A 13,093-nucleotide genomic window follows, 5' to 3' on the forward strand; every position below is an offset into this window, starting at 1 on the left:
AATTAAACAAATAAAAAACAAATGACACTAATGTACATGCAAAAATCTGAGAAATCGCCTTCCTACTGTACAACCTGGGTCCTTCAATGTGAAATCACATCTAAGCAACTTTTGGCTAATTTTTTCTTCATTTAACATTCTTGCTCTTTTCCAGCTTAAACACCAAAAATCATCACCAGTCCTAGCAACAAGTGCTCTGTATGTACTTTGAAGCAAGTTAGCATTATTGGAAATATGAAAGTAGGAATGTATGAGTGAAAGAAACGTAATAAATCATCATAACACTGAACATGATGGGATAATATCATCTAAAATTTCAACCTAAACATATACCATACTTATTTATATTTAATTATATTACAATTGCATGTCTACATGCATGTTATAATGAACAAAGTAATATTTTTTCATTACTCCAGACAGATATTTTGCAGCTCTCTGTGGAGCAATCTGTAACATAAATCCATTCCATAAGATTTTATTCAGTACTAATGCGTTCACTGAAGTGTGCTCATCACAAACACATATGATGGCAAAACGGAGGACCAAGCATATCAGAGAAAATGAAGCAGCTCAGGCTCCACTATAGCTCAGTGCTTATTCACCCAGGGGAGGTCTGAGCATACAGCTAAATCATGAACTGAGGTGAGATTCACAAGACTGCTCTGATGTACAAACATTTGTGTTTGAATGAGGAGAAACTGCCATAAGGAAGTGGACACAGTGACAGATCCTCAGTTTTCCCCACATGAGTTTATTACTTAACTTTTATGCTCTTCTCATCTCTGCAGTTGAACACTTCTTACTTGACCTTAAGTGGCCCAGAAACAATAATAACAGTTATTCATCTGTCACTGCTAGTTTGTAACCTAAACCTGGGAACATTTATATTTATTTTAAGTTTTGAAAAATTCAAAATCGGTGACAGAAATAGAAATGCAAACCAATGCATACTTAACCAATTCTAGTTTATTTCAAGATACTTTTAAGCCTCTTTGAGAAGTTCAGAGAATGCATATACTTTGTAATGGACGGTTTCTTGATCAATAAAGACAGCACCAGATGTAATCAAGTGAACCATACACTACACCTGATGGTCTCCAAAAGCAAGTGACAGAAATAGAAATACTGAAATAGCTGTAATCCTCTACTTCAGCCTCTACATGCAGCAGTAACACAAGCTATGTGCTGACACCTAGTGGGTGTGGACAGAACACAACATATTTATACCTTTTATTCACCTTCATTTGTTCATACCACACTTTTATCCAGATCTGGAGGCATTTCCTGAAGTAAGATCTCTCAGTTTGATAGATTGTTCAATAAGTATATGCTTTTATCTCAAAAAGCTGTTCTATTATTGGATAGATTTGATGCTAAATGTGTCTGGCTAACTGATAAATCCAGTTTTGTAGAATGATCTTCTGTGAACAATTTTATTGTGCAACAGAATTTTTACTCTTTTGAAGTTACTTTGGAGTACACTGTGTTGCTCAAGGGCTCATTAACCACTGTGTGCAGGATCTGAACCTGCTATTACTGGGTAATTACTGCTTCTTCACTATTGTCACAACTCCATGCCTCGAAGCAGTGACAAAGAATTTGTCATTTTAATGTGAAATACAATATTTCTGTTAGACGGTGATTGTTCTGTCTGAACTCTCAGAGACATACCAAACAAAGAAAAAGTGAAGTTCCAGTGTACTCACTGTACAGTATTTCCAGCACTACAATGAACTGTATGGAGGAGTTATGAGAAAAATGTTATTAAATGTTAAATATTATTTAAAACTGGCTGACAGAAAACTTTGATGTGCTTTTGACTGTTGAAATGAAAGTTTAACTGTTGAGTCCCAATCAATATGATCTGCTTGAAGTAAAAAGAATTAGGTATTTGAAGAGGAGAGCCTAATGGCAACCTTTGTCAACAGAAGGGGGTGGACCTGTTATACACTGGGGTTGTGTGGCAGTACATGATACAGGAAATATGTATGGAAGGAGGAAGGATTGATTCAATCAACAAATCCTAGAAGCTAATGCTCAGAGTCAGGCAAGAAGTTGAAGTTGAGAGGAATTTAGATATTTTCAGTGATGCAATGCTCTGAAACAAACAAAAATCAATCATGAAATTCTTTCCCAAAAAAGGCTGGAGGCATTGGTATGGCTGTCACAGTCACTAGATTTGAATATTACCGCAAACATTTGATTAGATGTAAAATAATACAGTGCACACATGAATGAAAATCTCCGCTAAAAGTGCTCTACTAAAGGAGTGTGAAAATATTGCTCAAAAAAGAATACAAAGTCTGTTGCATTCAAATTTGTCAAAAGATCTTGTAGACCACGTGGAGGTTGGGGCAGCTTATGTCTTTTTTTCTGTTTAATTTTTTTTTAACACAAATGTGAATGGAAGCAAACACGTGGTTGAGCTGGTAAGAATAAATCTGAGATATTGGCTCATTCTTCGTGTGTTGTGTGGCAAGAGCATTTAGTTGCAAAAATGTAAGTATTGTGTCTTTATAAATTTAGCATATATTCATCCAGCTGTGGGAGCTGCAACCTCACAGGGGTAATATCAGATCATTTCCTTTTTCAAAACCCAACATGTTTAATACTACTAATGTTTTTAACTGCGTACAATACATTACAAAAATATGTTCTTAATGCACCTAATGAATCTGACATTATGGAAATTCTACATTACCTCAAAATGAGGAACAATCACAAGGGCACAAAACAAAGTATACTTTTATTAAACATGCTCTTTCACAAAATGCATGAAACTGTCTGTGTGTGTGTGTGTGTGTGTGTGTGTGTGTCTGTGTCTGTGTGTGCGTGAGCGCGTGTATGTGTATGAGAATTTTAAATTCATGATTATGTTTCCCAATAAGACTATGATGTAGGAAAGAACAAAAAACAGTTATGATACAGTTAACACTTCTCACTCAAGTCAATGCAGTCAGTTCCCAAAATATCGCAATATTAGCACTACACTTCAGCTCTGGACACATTATCATAGTTTCCTGTTTGAAAAAGACAAAATGATTGATGTGGCTCCAGCTGCATGGCTACTGGGTGTTGTAACATTCGCTATATGAAGTTGACTTTAAAGTAAAGTAAACTCTGTGGAACGAATGCCATCTGTGTCCTTATCAGGAGCCTCCTGTTGTCTTGGCATCTACATCACCTCCCAGATGCAGTTATTCTAGTCACATTTGACACATTCAAAATATTTATGATGTATTTTAGGGCTGGACACAGGCAAAACATGAAGAACACTGTGATGGTTTAACATAGAAGACAATAAAATAATAATAAAAAAAGACACTAGGTGATCTACCTGGATTTTGCCAAAAGAATGCATGAAATGAAGAAGAATTCAAGTGTAAGAGAAATGAAATTCAGAGTGTGTCAGTGGTGAACTCCTATAATGGAACATTTACCCTTCACAGGCCTTTACCTCAAAGATATATGTAAGTGATGTGATACATACATATGCACACATCCACCCTTCCCCAACTCACACATTCTGAGTATATTAAGAGAAAATCAACACCTCAGTTATGCATATAGTGATTAACAAATGGCTTTTCTTAATAAATATGTGAAAGTTTAATAAAAAGTCAGACCCTTCTGACAGCTCAAAAAAGTACACTACAGACAGCCCTATGTTCAATGCTGCACATTCCACTCAAAAACAAGAATAAGAAATGCTCAAACTTTCTCTACTTCTGATTTTAGGGAAAGAAATGACCAAAGTTGATGTTGCCATTTATTCATATATTTTCAAAATATAAACTCTCATTGACAGTATATTTGTTGAATATGAGTTTCCACAAAAGGCAAATGTGAGTCAAATAGCCATAGACATAGATGAGTCTCATACCAAATTTCATCAACGTATGTCAAACAAAAAAAAAAGTGATTCATTTCTGTGTGGTTCTTATTTATGTTCTTTATTTAAGTTTTTAGGCATAAATGTGACAATGATCGGGAAAAACGAAATTGCAGACCAGTCAAGAAGCAGTACGCCCACAGTAGAAACAATATCTTCAAACAAAGTGTTTACCATATGCTTTCATATGAAAGAATTGAAAAAGACTCAAAATGAATATTAACCTCTATGTGTTCCAAACCCTGTCACTCTGAGTCAATGCTCTTAATGAATACAAAAGCATGGGGTGAAAATAGGCTCTCAAAATGATTATGCCAGCACCTCACATCTTATTAACACATCAAGTATAACAACCATGTGAAAAGGTTCAAATTGAAAATAAATTTAAGTTATTTTTTAGTTCAGAAGTGGATATGCTTCATTGTGTGCTGATATGTTCACTTTTCTGGCCACATTGTTCTTATTGCCAGCACATAAATAAGCAATTAGTGTCTCAGTCCACATTGGGAATACACGAATCTTTATACTTTATGTGGTGTGACAGTGGAGATTTTTAAATATATGAAGATATATTTCTAATACATGAGTATATATAGGTTTCCCAATAAGACTATGCTGGAAGAATGAACAAAAACCAATTAAGATACAGTTAACACTTCCCACTCAAGTCAATGCAGTCAGTTCCCAAAATATTGCATTATTTGTACTACACTTCAGCTCTGGACACACTATGATAGTATCCTGTTTGAAAAAGAGAAAATGATTGATGTGGAGAAGTATTGCTGCAATTGCACGAATACCGGGTGCTCTAATGTTTGCTATATGAAATTGTCTTTAAAGTAAAGTAAACTCTGTGGAACGAATGCCATCTGTGTCCTTATCAGGAGCCTCCTGTTGTCTTGGCATCTACATCACCTCCCAGATGCAGTTATTCTAGTCTGAACTGAATCACATTTGACACATTCAAAATATTTATGATGTATTTTAGGGCAGAACACAGGCAGAACATGAAGAACACTGTGATGGTTTAACATACAAGACAATGAAAAAGGTGATCTACCTGGATTTTGCCAAATGAATGTATGAAATGTAGAAGAATTCAAGTGTAATAGACATAGAATTTAGAGTGTGTCAGTGGTGAACTCCTACAATGGAACTTCTCCCCTTCACAGTGATAAAATGCTCTGAAATAAACAAAAATCAATCATTAAATAGTTTCCCAAAAGAAAGTTGGAGGCTTTGGTATGGCTGTCACAGTCATTAGATTTGAATATTATTGCAAACATTTGGTGTAAAACAGAGCGAAGACAAGAATGAATGTCTCTGTGCTAAAAATGCTCTACTAAAGGAGTGTGAAAGTATTCCTTAAAAAAAAAAAACAAAGTCTGGGCCAGCTTATTTTTTTTTGTTTATTTTTTTTTTTTAACATAAATGTGCATGGAAGCAAACATGTGGTTGAGCTAGGAAGAATAAATCTGAGATATTGGCTCATTCTTTGTGTCTTGTGTGGCAAGAGCATTTAGTTGCAAAAAGTTTTGACATCATGAAAATTCTAGGTTATCTCATAATGAGGAACAATTGCAAGGGCACAACATAAAGTATACTTTTATTAAACATGCTCTTTCACAAAATGCATGGAACTGCATGTGTGTGTGTGTGTGTGTGTGTGTTGTATTCAATTATAAAATAATATTGTATTTAATGCTACTTATGAATACAAAAGCACTGGGTGAAAAATAGGGATTATGCTGGCACCTCACGTTATTAACATGTCAAGCATAACAATCATTTGAAAAGTTTCAAATTGAGAATAAATTTAAGGTATTTATTAGTTCAGAAGTGGATCTGCTTTACTGTGTGCTGATATGTTTACTTTTCTGGCTACACTGTTCTTATTGTGACCACAGAAATAAACGTTTATTGTCTCAGTCCACATGGAGAACACATGAATCTTTATACATTATGTGGTGTGACAGTGTTTGAAAATTTATTTATGAAAAGTAATGTGATAGAAAAAAATCAGTCCAGCTAAAATACTCTTGGTCGGAGCTCCTCCCATGGTCCTCAGTCCAAGCCCTAATCGTGCGCTAACTATAAAAACTAAACATTTGAAGGGAAATGATGAGAGAGACAGAGAGAGAGAGAGAGCGTGAGACTCACTATTTCATGTTTTGCATGTAGGTGGTTTTTATAATCTTACTTTTCACATTTTAAAAGTAAAAAAAAAACAGCTGATCATGTTGTTAACATTTCTTGTTGTTGTTGTTGTTGCTGTTGTTGTTGTTGTGTGCAGATTTGATCTTCTTTTGAAGAAATTCCCAAAATGCTGTTCTCAGCCCCAGTGCTTCTTCAGTTTATGGTGACAGCAACAGTGATGATGTGTATGTTCTCTGAGTGCACTGGCTCCTTCTCTCAAATTAAAGCTGCAGGGTTTTCAACATCTGATAATATCCTGAGTAACAGCTATGGCGTCATTTCTAGGAAAAATATGACAAAATGTTATGAAGCTGATATATTTCATGAGATAGTTAAAAAAAATCTAATCATTTTACATCAGCTAGTTTGACTAAGAATCTGTGTTTCATTGACTTTTTCTCACTGTCCACCACAGTATCAGTATCAGCTACAAGCGGTCCCCTTACTGACCCATGCTACAACTACACAGCTCTGGACCAGACCTGGAGAGCATCAAACAACACTGACAGTACCTCTCATTGTGACAGCAGATATGACTGGGTGGGCTGGTATCGTTTTTTCTATAATGGCATGAACATTCAACTGGCTGAGCGCTGCATTTCATTTCCCTACACATGTGGCACCTCTGGCGGCATCTGGCTTAATGGCTCCCACCCACAAATACAAGATGGGGTGGTCACACTTCCAACGTGTATAGAAATGACGGCAAGCCTTTGTTGTTATGAAACTTCATGGCCTGTTCGGGTCAAAGCGTGTCCAGGAGGTTACTATGTTTATAAGATTGAAGGACCAAGTGGCTGTTATTTCGCTTACTGTACAGGTAGAGTCACATTTTAATTTCAGATTGAATCCTGACACCAGTAACAGCGTTGCACTAAGACAATTCTCAACTTAAAACAAATGTTTGTTTTCAGACATTAATACAATTACCCCTGTCCTTTCTCCTGTGACACCTGAGACTTTCACAAGTGCGACTGCTCCTACTGGTAAGACATTGAAGACTTATATATCTTTATTTTGATACTTGCATCCGAAACCAAGTGTTTCTGGAGTGTCTGCATTCAGTTTAGAGCGTATTCTTCCTTTTATGATACATTTCATGAGATAGTTAAATAAAAATCTAATCGTTTTACATCAGCTAGTTTGACTAAAAATGATCTGTGTTTCATTAACTTTTTCTCACTGTCCACCACAGTATCAGTATCAGCTACAAGCGGTCCCCTTACTGACCCATGCTACAACTACACAGCTCTGAACCAAACCTGGAGAGCATCAAACAATACTCTAGCTCAAAACATGTGTGACCGTGACTGTGACTGGGCGGGCTGGTATCGTTTTTTCTATAATGGCATGAACATTCAGCTGGCTGAGCGCTGTATAGACACGTGGACCGCATGTGGCACTGCCGCCAAACTCTGGCTTAACGGCTCCCACCCACAGATACAAGATGGGGTGGTCACACTTCCAGTCTGTGTGGAATGGACTTTCAAGTGTTGTGAACATACTTCAAGCCCTGTTCGGGTCAAAGCGTGTCCAGGACGTTATTATGTTTATGAGATTACAAAACCAACTATCTGCAACAGGGCTTTCTGTACAGGTAGAGTCACATTTTAATTTCAGATTAAATTTTGACACCAATAATAGCGTGACACTAAGACAGTTCTCACTTTAAAACAAATGTTTGTTTTCAGACATTGATACAATTACCCCTGTCCTTTCTTCTGTGACACCTGAGACCCTCACAAGTACAACTACACCCACTGGTGAGAAATTCAGGAATTACAGATCTTTATTTTATGCCTTTTACAAAATACATTTGTTTTCACTGTGTGCATGTGTGTGTGTGCACGTGTGCATACTCATTTTTGCAAATTCAGGTGGACATTTCGCAGAAAGAACACCATTCTTTTGGGGATGCCTTGTCAAACTGGGGACAAAGTCCCCACTAGTAACAAAAGTGCATAGGTCCTTTTTTAGGCTCCAGATAGCAGCAGAAAGTCACTACAAATTTGAAAACATGACAGAGGAATTTTGGCTTCATCTCTATAGAATGGAGGGGCATGTAGCCACACTGTCCATGCTTTCTACAATCATTGATACATACATACATACATATACATACATACATACATACATTCATTCATACATACATACACTGCCTGGCCAAAAAACTAAATGCAGTTGGACCGCCTTCAGTTTTGATTATGGCATGCATTCGCCGTGGCATTGTTTTGATAACCTTATGCAAAGTCACAACATTTATTTTTGTCCAGAGTTGCAGTAATTCTTGGCTGAGATCTCGTTCATGACGGGTGAATCTAAGCACTCCGTAAAGTCTTCTCCAGTGCATCCCAAAGACTTTCAGTGGGGTTATGGTCAGGACTCCTCATGCTCCCTGAACCTCTTTCACAGTTTGAGCCTGATGAATCTTGGCATTGTCATCCTAGAATACGCCCGTGACATCAGGGAAGAAAAAATCCATTGATGGGATAACCTGGTCATTCAGTACATTCAGGCACACAGGTGACTTCATTTTATTGCCACATGTTTTTGAGCCTAGACCTGTCCAGTTGAAGTGACTCCAGATCATAACACTGCCTCCAGAGGCTCCAAATCCAAATGGTGACTTTTTTTGGCCAGACAGTGCATGTAGGTTCTGGTAAAAACAAACTTGAGAAAAAAAATCATTGATCTATTTGTCCAAATTTATTCACTACATATCTGAAATGGTTTATATAACAATTCTGATTGCAGATGTGTTGTACTCACATCTGGATGGTCTCGCCGCACCTGCTGCTGATGATGGCTCCACAACTGTTTACTTACAACAGCCTTTCAACTACTTTGGACGCAGCTACAGTCAGATACATGTGAGTAAATCAATTTACTTTGTTTTCAGCTGAAACAAGAATGTTCTCACCTTTCTCACCCATTGTACAGTGGGCCTAAGTTGGCCTGTTGGGTGGGAGCCTACTCATGTACATCCCTCAGGTAGATCAGTCTTGTTAAAATCTTCAGCTTCATGGATAATCATTCCAGTTTGCCTTAGGGCTACTTTAATCCTGTCGAGCCATCTTTTTCATGGTCTACTTAGTAGTCTTTTCCTGTGTGGTTTCCATTGTAGCATCTTCTTCACTTCCCTTTCTTCATCCATTGTGAATAAAACCACAAGAGTTGATGTGTTCAAATGATGTGTTCAATTTTCTTGATGTTGATATTTCTCATTCTGTCTCGTTTCACATGCACATGTATCATTTGAGTTTCTTGGTGAGAGCTAATGCTGGTGTATAGTCATTTGAGTATAGTGTTGTACATATGTGCTTAAACTTTCCTTAACATATAATTATCTTTGAGCAGTGGGTAGTGTGCTCCCACACTTTTGGTTAGCTTGCATATTTTCTGATCTATTTTTGGTTCTATTACTGGTTCCATACTGCCAGTCTCAGAAAGTGTACTGCCCAGGGAAACAAAGCTGTCAGTCCTGATAATCTTGATCATCTCTGTGTTTCCTTATTGTTGGTTTCTTCCTTTTGCCATATACTCTGTGTTGTTGTAACTACATTTGTGGCCATGACCAGTAAATGGTACATCCTCCTCATTAATGATAGCCTCCAGTTGTCTACTATAGGCAGTTTGTGCAATGTCGCAAGCATATCCAAAATGATAGGAGTGATTAAGCTGTAATCATTTTGTCTAGACAGGTTACAGATAGTAGGGGTGAGAGAATACTTTCTTGTCTTGCACCGATGCTTATTTCAAAGCTGGTTTCAGCTACAATAACTGAGCTGGCTTGAGATATGGAAGTGCTTTGCATTGATTGGAGAAGCTCTATCGGTATTCTTGTCATTTAAAGGACTGACCAGAGCTAATCAAAGTCTGTCAAATGATCCTCAAATGAGGAAGCATATGTGTTGTTCTATAAAGTGTTCCCAGGTTATCTCTGAGTGTCATCTTAGCATAGATGTTTGGTCTACTGTTGTCCACCCTGTCCTGAAATCAGGCTTGGTCAGGGCACAGTAGACTGGGAACAGCAGTCCAGAGTATGAGCTACTATGTTGTTCTCAACCCTCATTCAATTTGTCTTGCTTTTTTTTTTTTTGTTTTTGCAAATACACAATATGCATGTACAAAATAATATCAATATTTTTTCACACATCCCAGAGATGAACGAAACGCTCTCCATTCTGTGGCCATGTAGAATGATATTAATGAGTTTTACACTAAGACAAAGTATTTGATCTATTAATTACACAATTAGAACTGTGTGGGCTTTGTCCTAAACTAAAAAAGAAAGTCATTAGAAAAAAGAATTAAAAAAGCTAAAAATGAAACAAAATAAAAAACAGGTCAATTTCATTATTTCAGATCAATCACAATGGACAGCTGACATTTGATGCTCCATACGCTGCCTGGGACCCAAATGATTTCGAGACTATGGCAAGAGACCTCATTGCTCCACTGTGGACAGACCTCAACAATGCAGCTGCAGGAACCATCTACTACCAGGAGGTCACCAGTGGTCCTCTTCTTGAAAGAGCCACAGCAGACATTAACACCCTTTTTCCTACTCTGTCCTTCTCTGCTTCGTCAGTCTTTACAGCCACCTGGGATGGTGTTCCAGACTTTGCTCGAAATGGGGTGTGTGTTAGTATATATGTTTCATTAGTGATAGTAAAAGATTTCCTAATGGCTTGAACTTAGAAACTGAGGCATGCTTTCTGAAAAACAGTTTGTTTAATCAAGAACATAATTCTTGCATCTTTCAGGCAGCACAAATTCAAGTGATTTTAATCTCTGGAGGTCATCTTTCATTCATAATGATGAACTATGTTGTCGTTCCTGACACAGCTCAAGGCTGGAAGGTGAGGATTATCTTAAATATAATTGTAAAATAAAGTATTGTTCATCGAGTATAAACACTGACAACCATTTCAATGTTGGTTCTTTTTAATACAGGAAGGATTATTGAATTTTGTAAAATAAGCTATTCTTCAAGGATGTACTCATTAATCTTGAAATCCTGTATTTTTAGTCACAGTAGGGCCAGCATGAGGAAATTTTGATGAGTAATATTCAACGCTTAAACATTTACTTTAAATGTTATCTCTTTATATTCTGTGAAAGGGAAAGGTTTTAAAACTTCATTGTTCCTGTCTTCACTGATATAATCACACACAATTTTAGTTTGCTTTCTGAATATATTTACAGTCCATATGTAGGAAAAGAATTATGTTCAAAAAAGTTACTCCATCCAGATGAATTATTTCAACTGCTTTTTTTCTATTGACTGTGATGCTACTGGAAATATGAATGGCTCTCAGGCTGGCTACACTAGAGTGGAGGAAGGACGTTATTTCTCAATTCCTGTAGCTGAGTCTGAAGACCTCCCCTCAAGCAGCAACGTCAACATTAATGGTCGCTGGGTCTTCCGTGTTGACGGCAGCTCTGGAGGTAAGTTATTTTGATGGTAGCCTGTGACATCATCACAGTCATTTCAATTGATATTTAGTACATGGGTCAATTGTTACCTGAATTGCCCTCAGAATCTAGCATAGAAATGTGTGTGTGTGTGTGTGTAAAATTTAGAATATATTGATATTAGTAAACTAATATAATATATTAAGATGCTGCAAACATCTTTAACCAGTATATATACAGGCTATTGCTTGCTGCATTTAAGATAAATAATTAATACATGAAATTGCTTAATCTCCATCTAACCAAGAGTACATTAAACATCTGATGTCTAAAGCCATCGCAAATGCATGTCATGCGTGCAGTGGTGGTGGACCCAAGCGCAAGACACAATGACTGTGGTGACAAAAAGGAGGACGTTACTTACAAAATGAAGATAAATAAACAGGTGCAAACAGGAACAAAAACCAGTAACAAAAGGTGCAGCCAAACAGAGTGTATACAAACACAAACAACAATAGACAAAGGACAGGTCAAACACAAGGGCTTAAATACAAGAGGAGAACTAAACAGGGCAAACATGATTGGATGAAATTTACGAGGGGAAAACGAGGTTAATAAATGGAACAAACAGGATCAGGTGAGGGATGGAAACACACACGGAACAGGAGCACAAGACATTTCAAAATAAGAGTCCAAAAAAATGAGGTGCAGGCTGTGACAATGCAATACTTACACTTGCTAGGAAGTTGTCTTTTTCAGAGTGCAGAATTACAGTCCTGATCATAATTTCTGCTCTTAATTTGCTGTGCATTAGTCTGATTTTTCCTGTGAGCAAGAGACATGTATAATTTGATAAATAATGTCTCTCTCTCTGTTGCTGTGAAGTAGATCTCTGCGCTGAATTGACCTGTTCAGAGGATGAATGGTGTGGGGAGAAAAATGGAATCTATGGCTGTTACTGTGACGAGATTTATGACGAAACTGACTCTGAATCATTTGGTAGGACTGATGTCTGTGTGTCAATATGTGTGATTTGTGTGTGAGAAGATTGAAAAAGCACTGCATATGATCAACAGTTCTCCCTCCTTCTCTGTCTCTCTCTTTTTCAGATGCTGTTATGTCTTGTCACAGTAGCTCAGGAACAATCTCTCTGTCTCGCTGCCAACTCCTTGAGGCTGGTTTCCCTGCCCATGTGTTACACATGAATGACCCCAGCTGCACAGGGACCATCAGAGATGGCAGAGTCATATTCCGATTTGACAATAATTTTAGAATCTGTGGAACTACTCTCACTGTAAGTTTTCTTGTCTCTCTAATCTAAAATAGTGTTTTTCTTGTGGGTGTGTGATACAATTTAAATTTACAGTGTGGTGTGTCACAATTTGTGGGGGGCTAAAATGAAATTGTTTTAGATTTATGTTGCATTTAATTCTGATATTTCCAAGAACTTAACGTACTGTAGCGAGCTAAAATAAGGAAAACATTAATTTGAGACAACGATGAGACAACTTCTGATTTTTGACAGGAAGATTTTTTAAAACTTTTTCGTTATTCCTATAAAGGTGTTATGGCAATATGGCAATA

Source organism: Chanos chanos, chromosome 5, assembly GCF_902362185.1.
Source record: "Chanos chanos chromosome 5, fChaCha1.1, whole genome shotgun sequence".
Taxonomy (NCBI): Eukaryota; Metazoa; Chordata; class Actinopteri; order Gonorynchiformes; family Chanidae; genus Chanos; species Chanos chanos.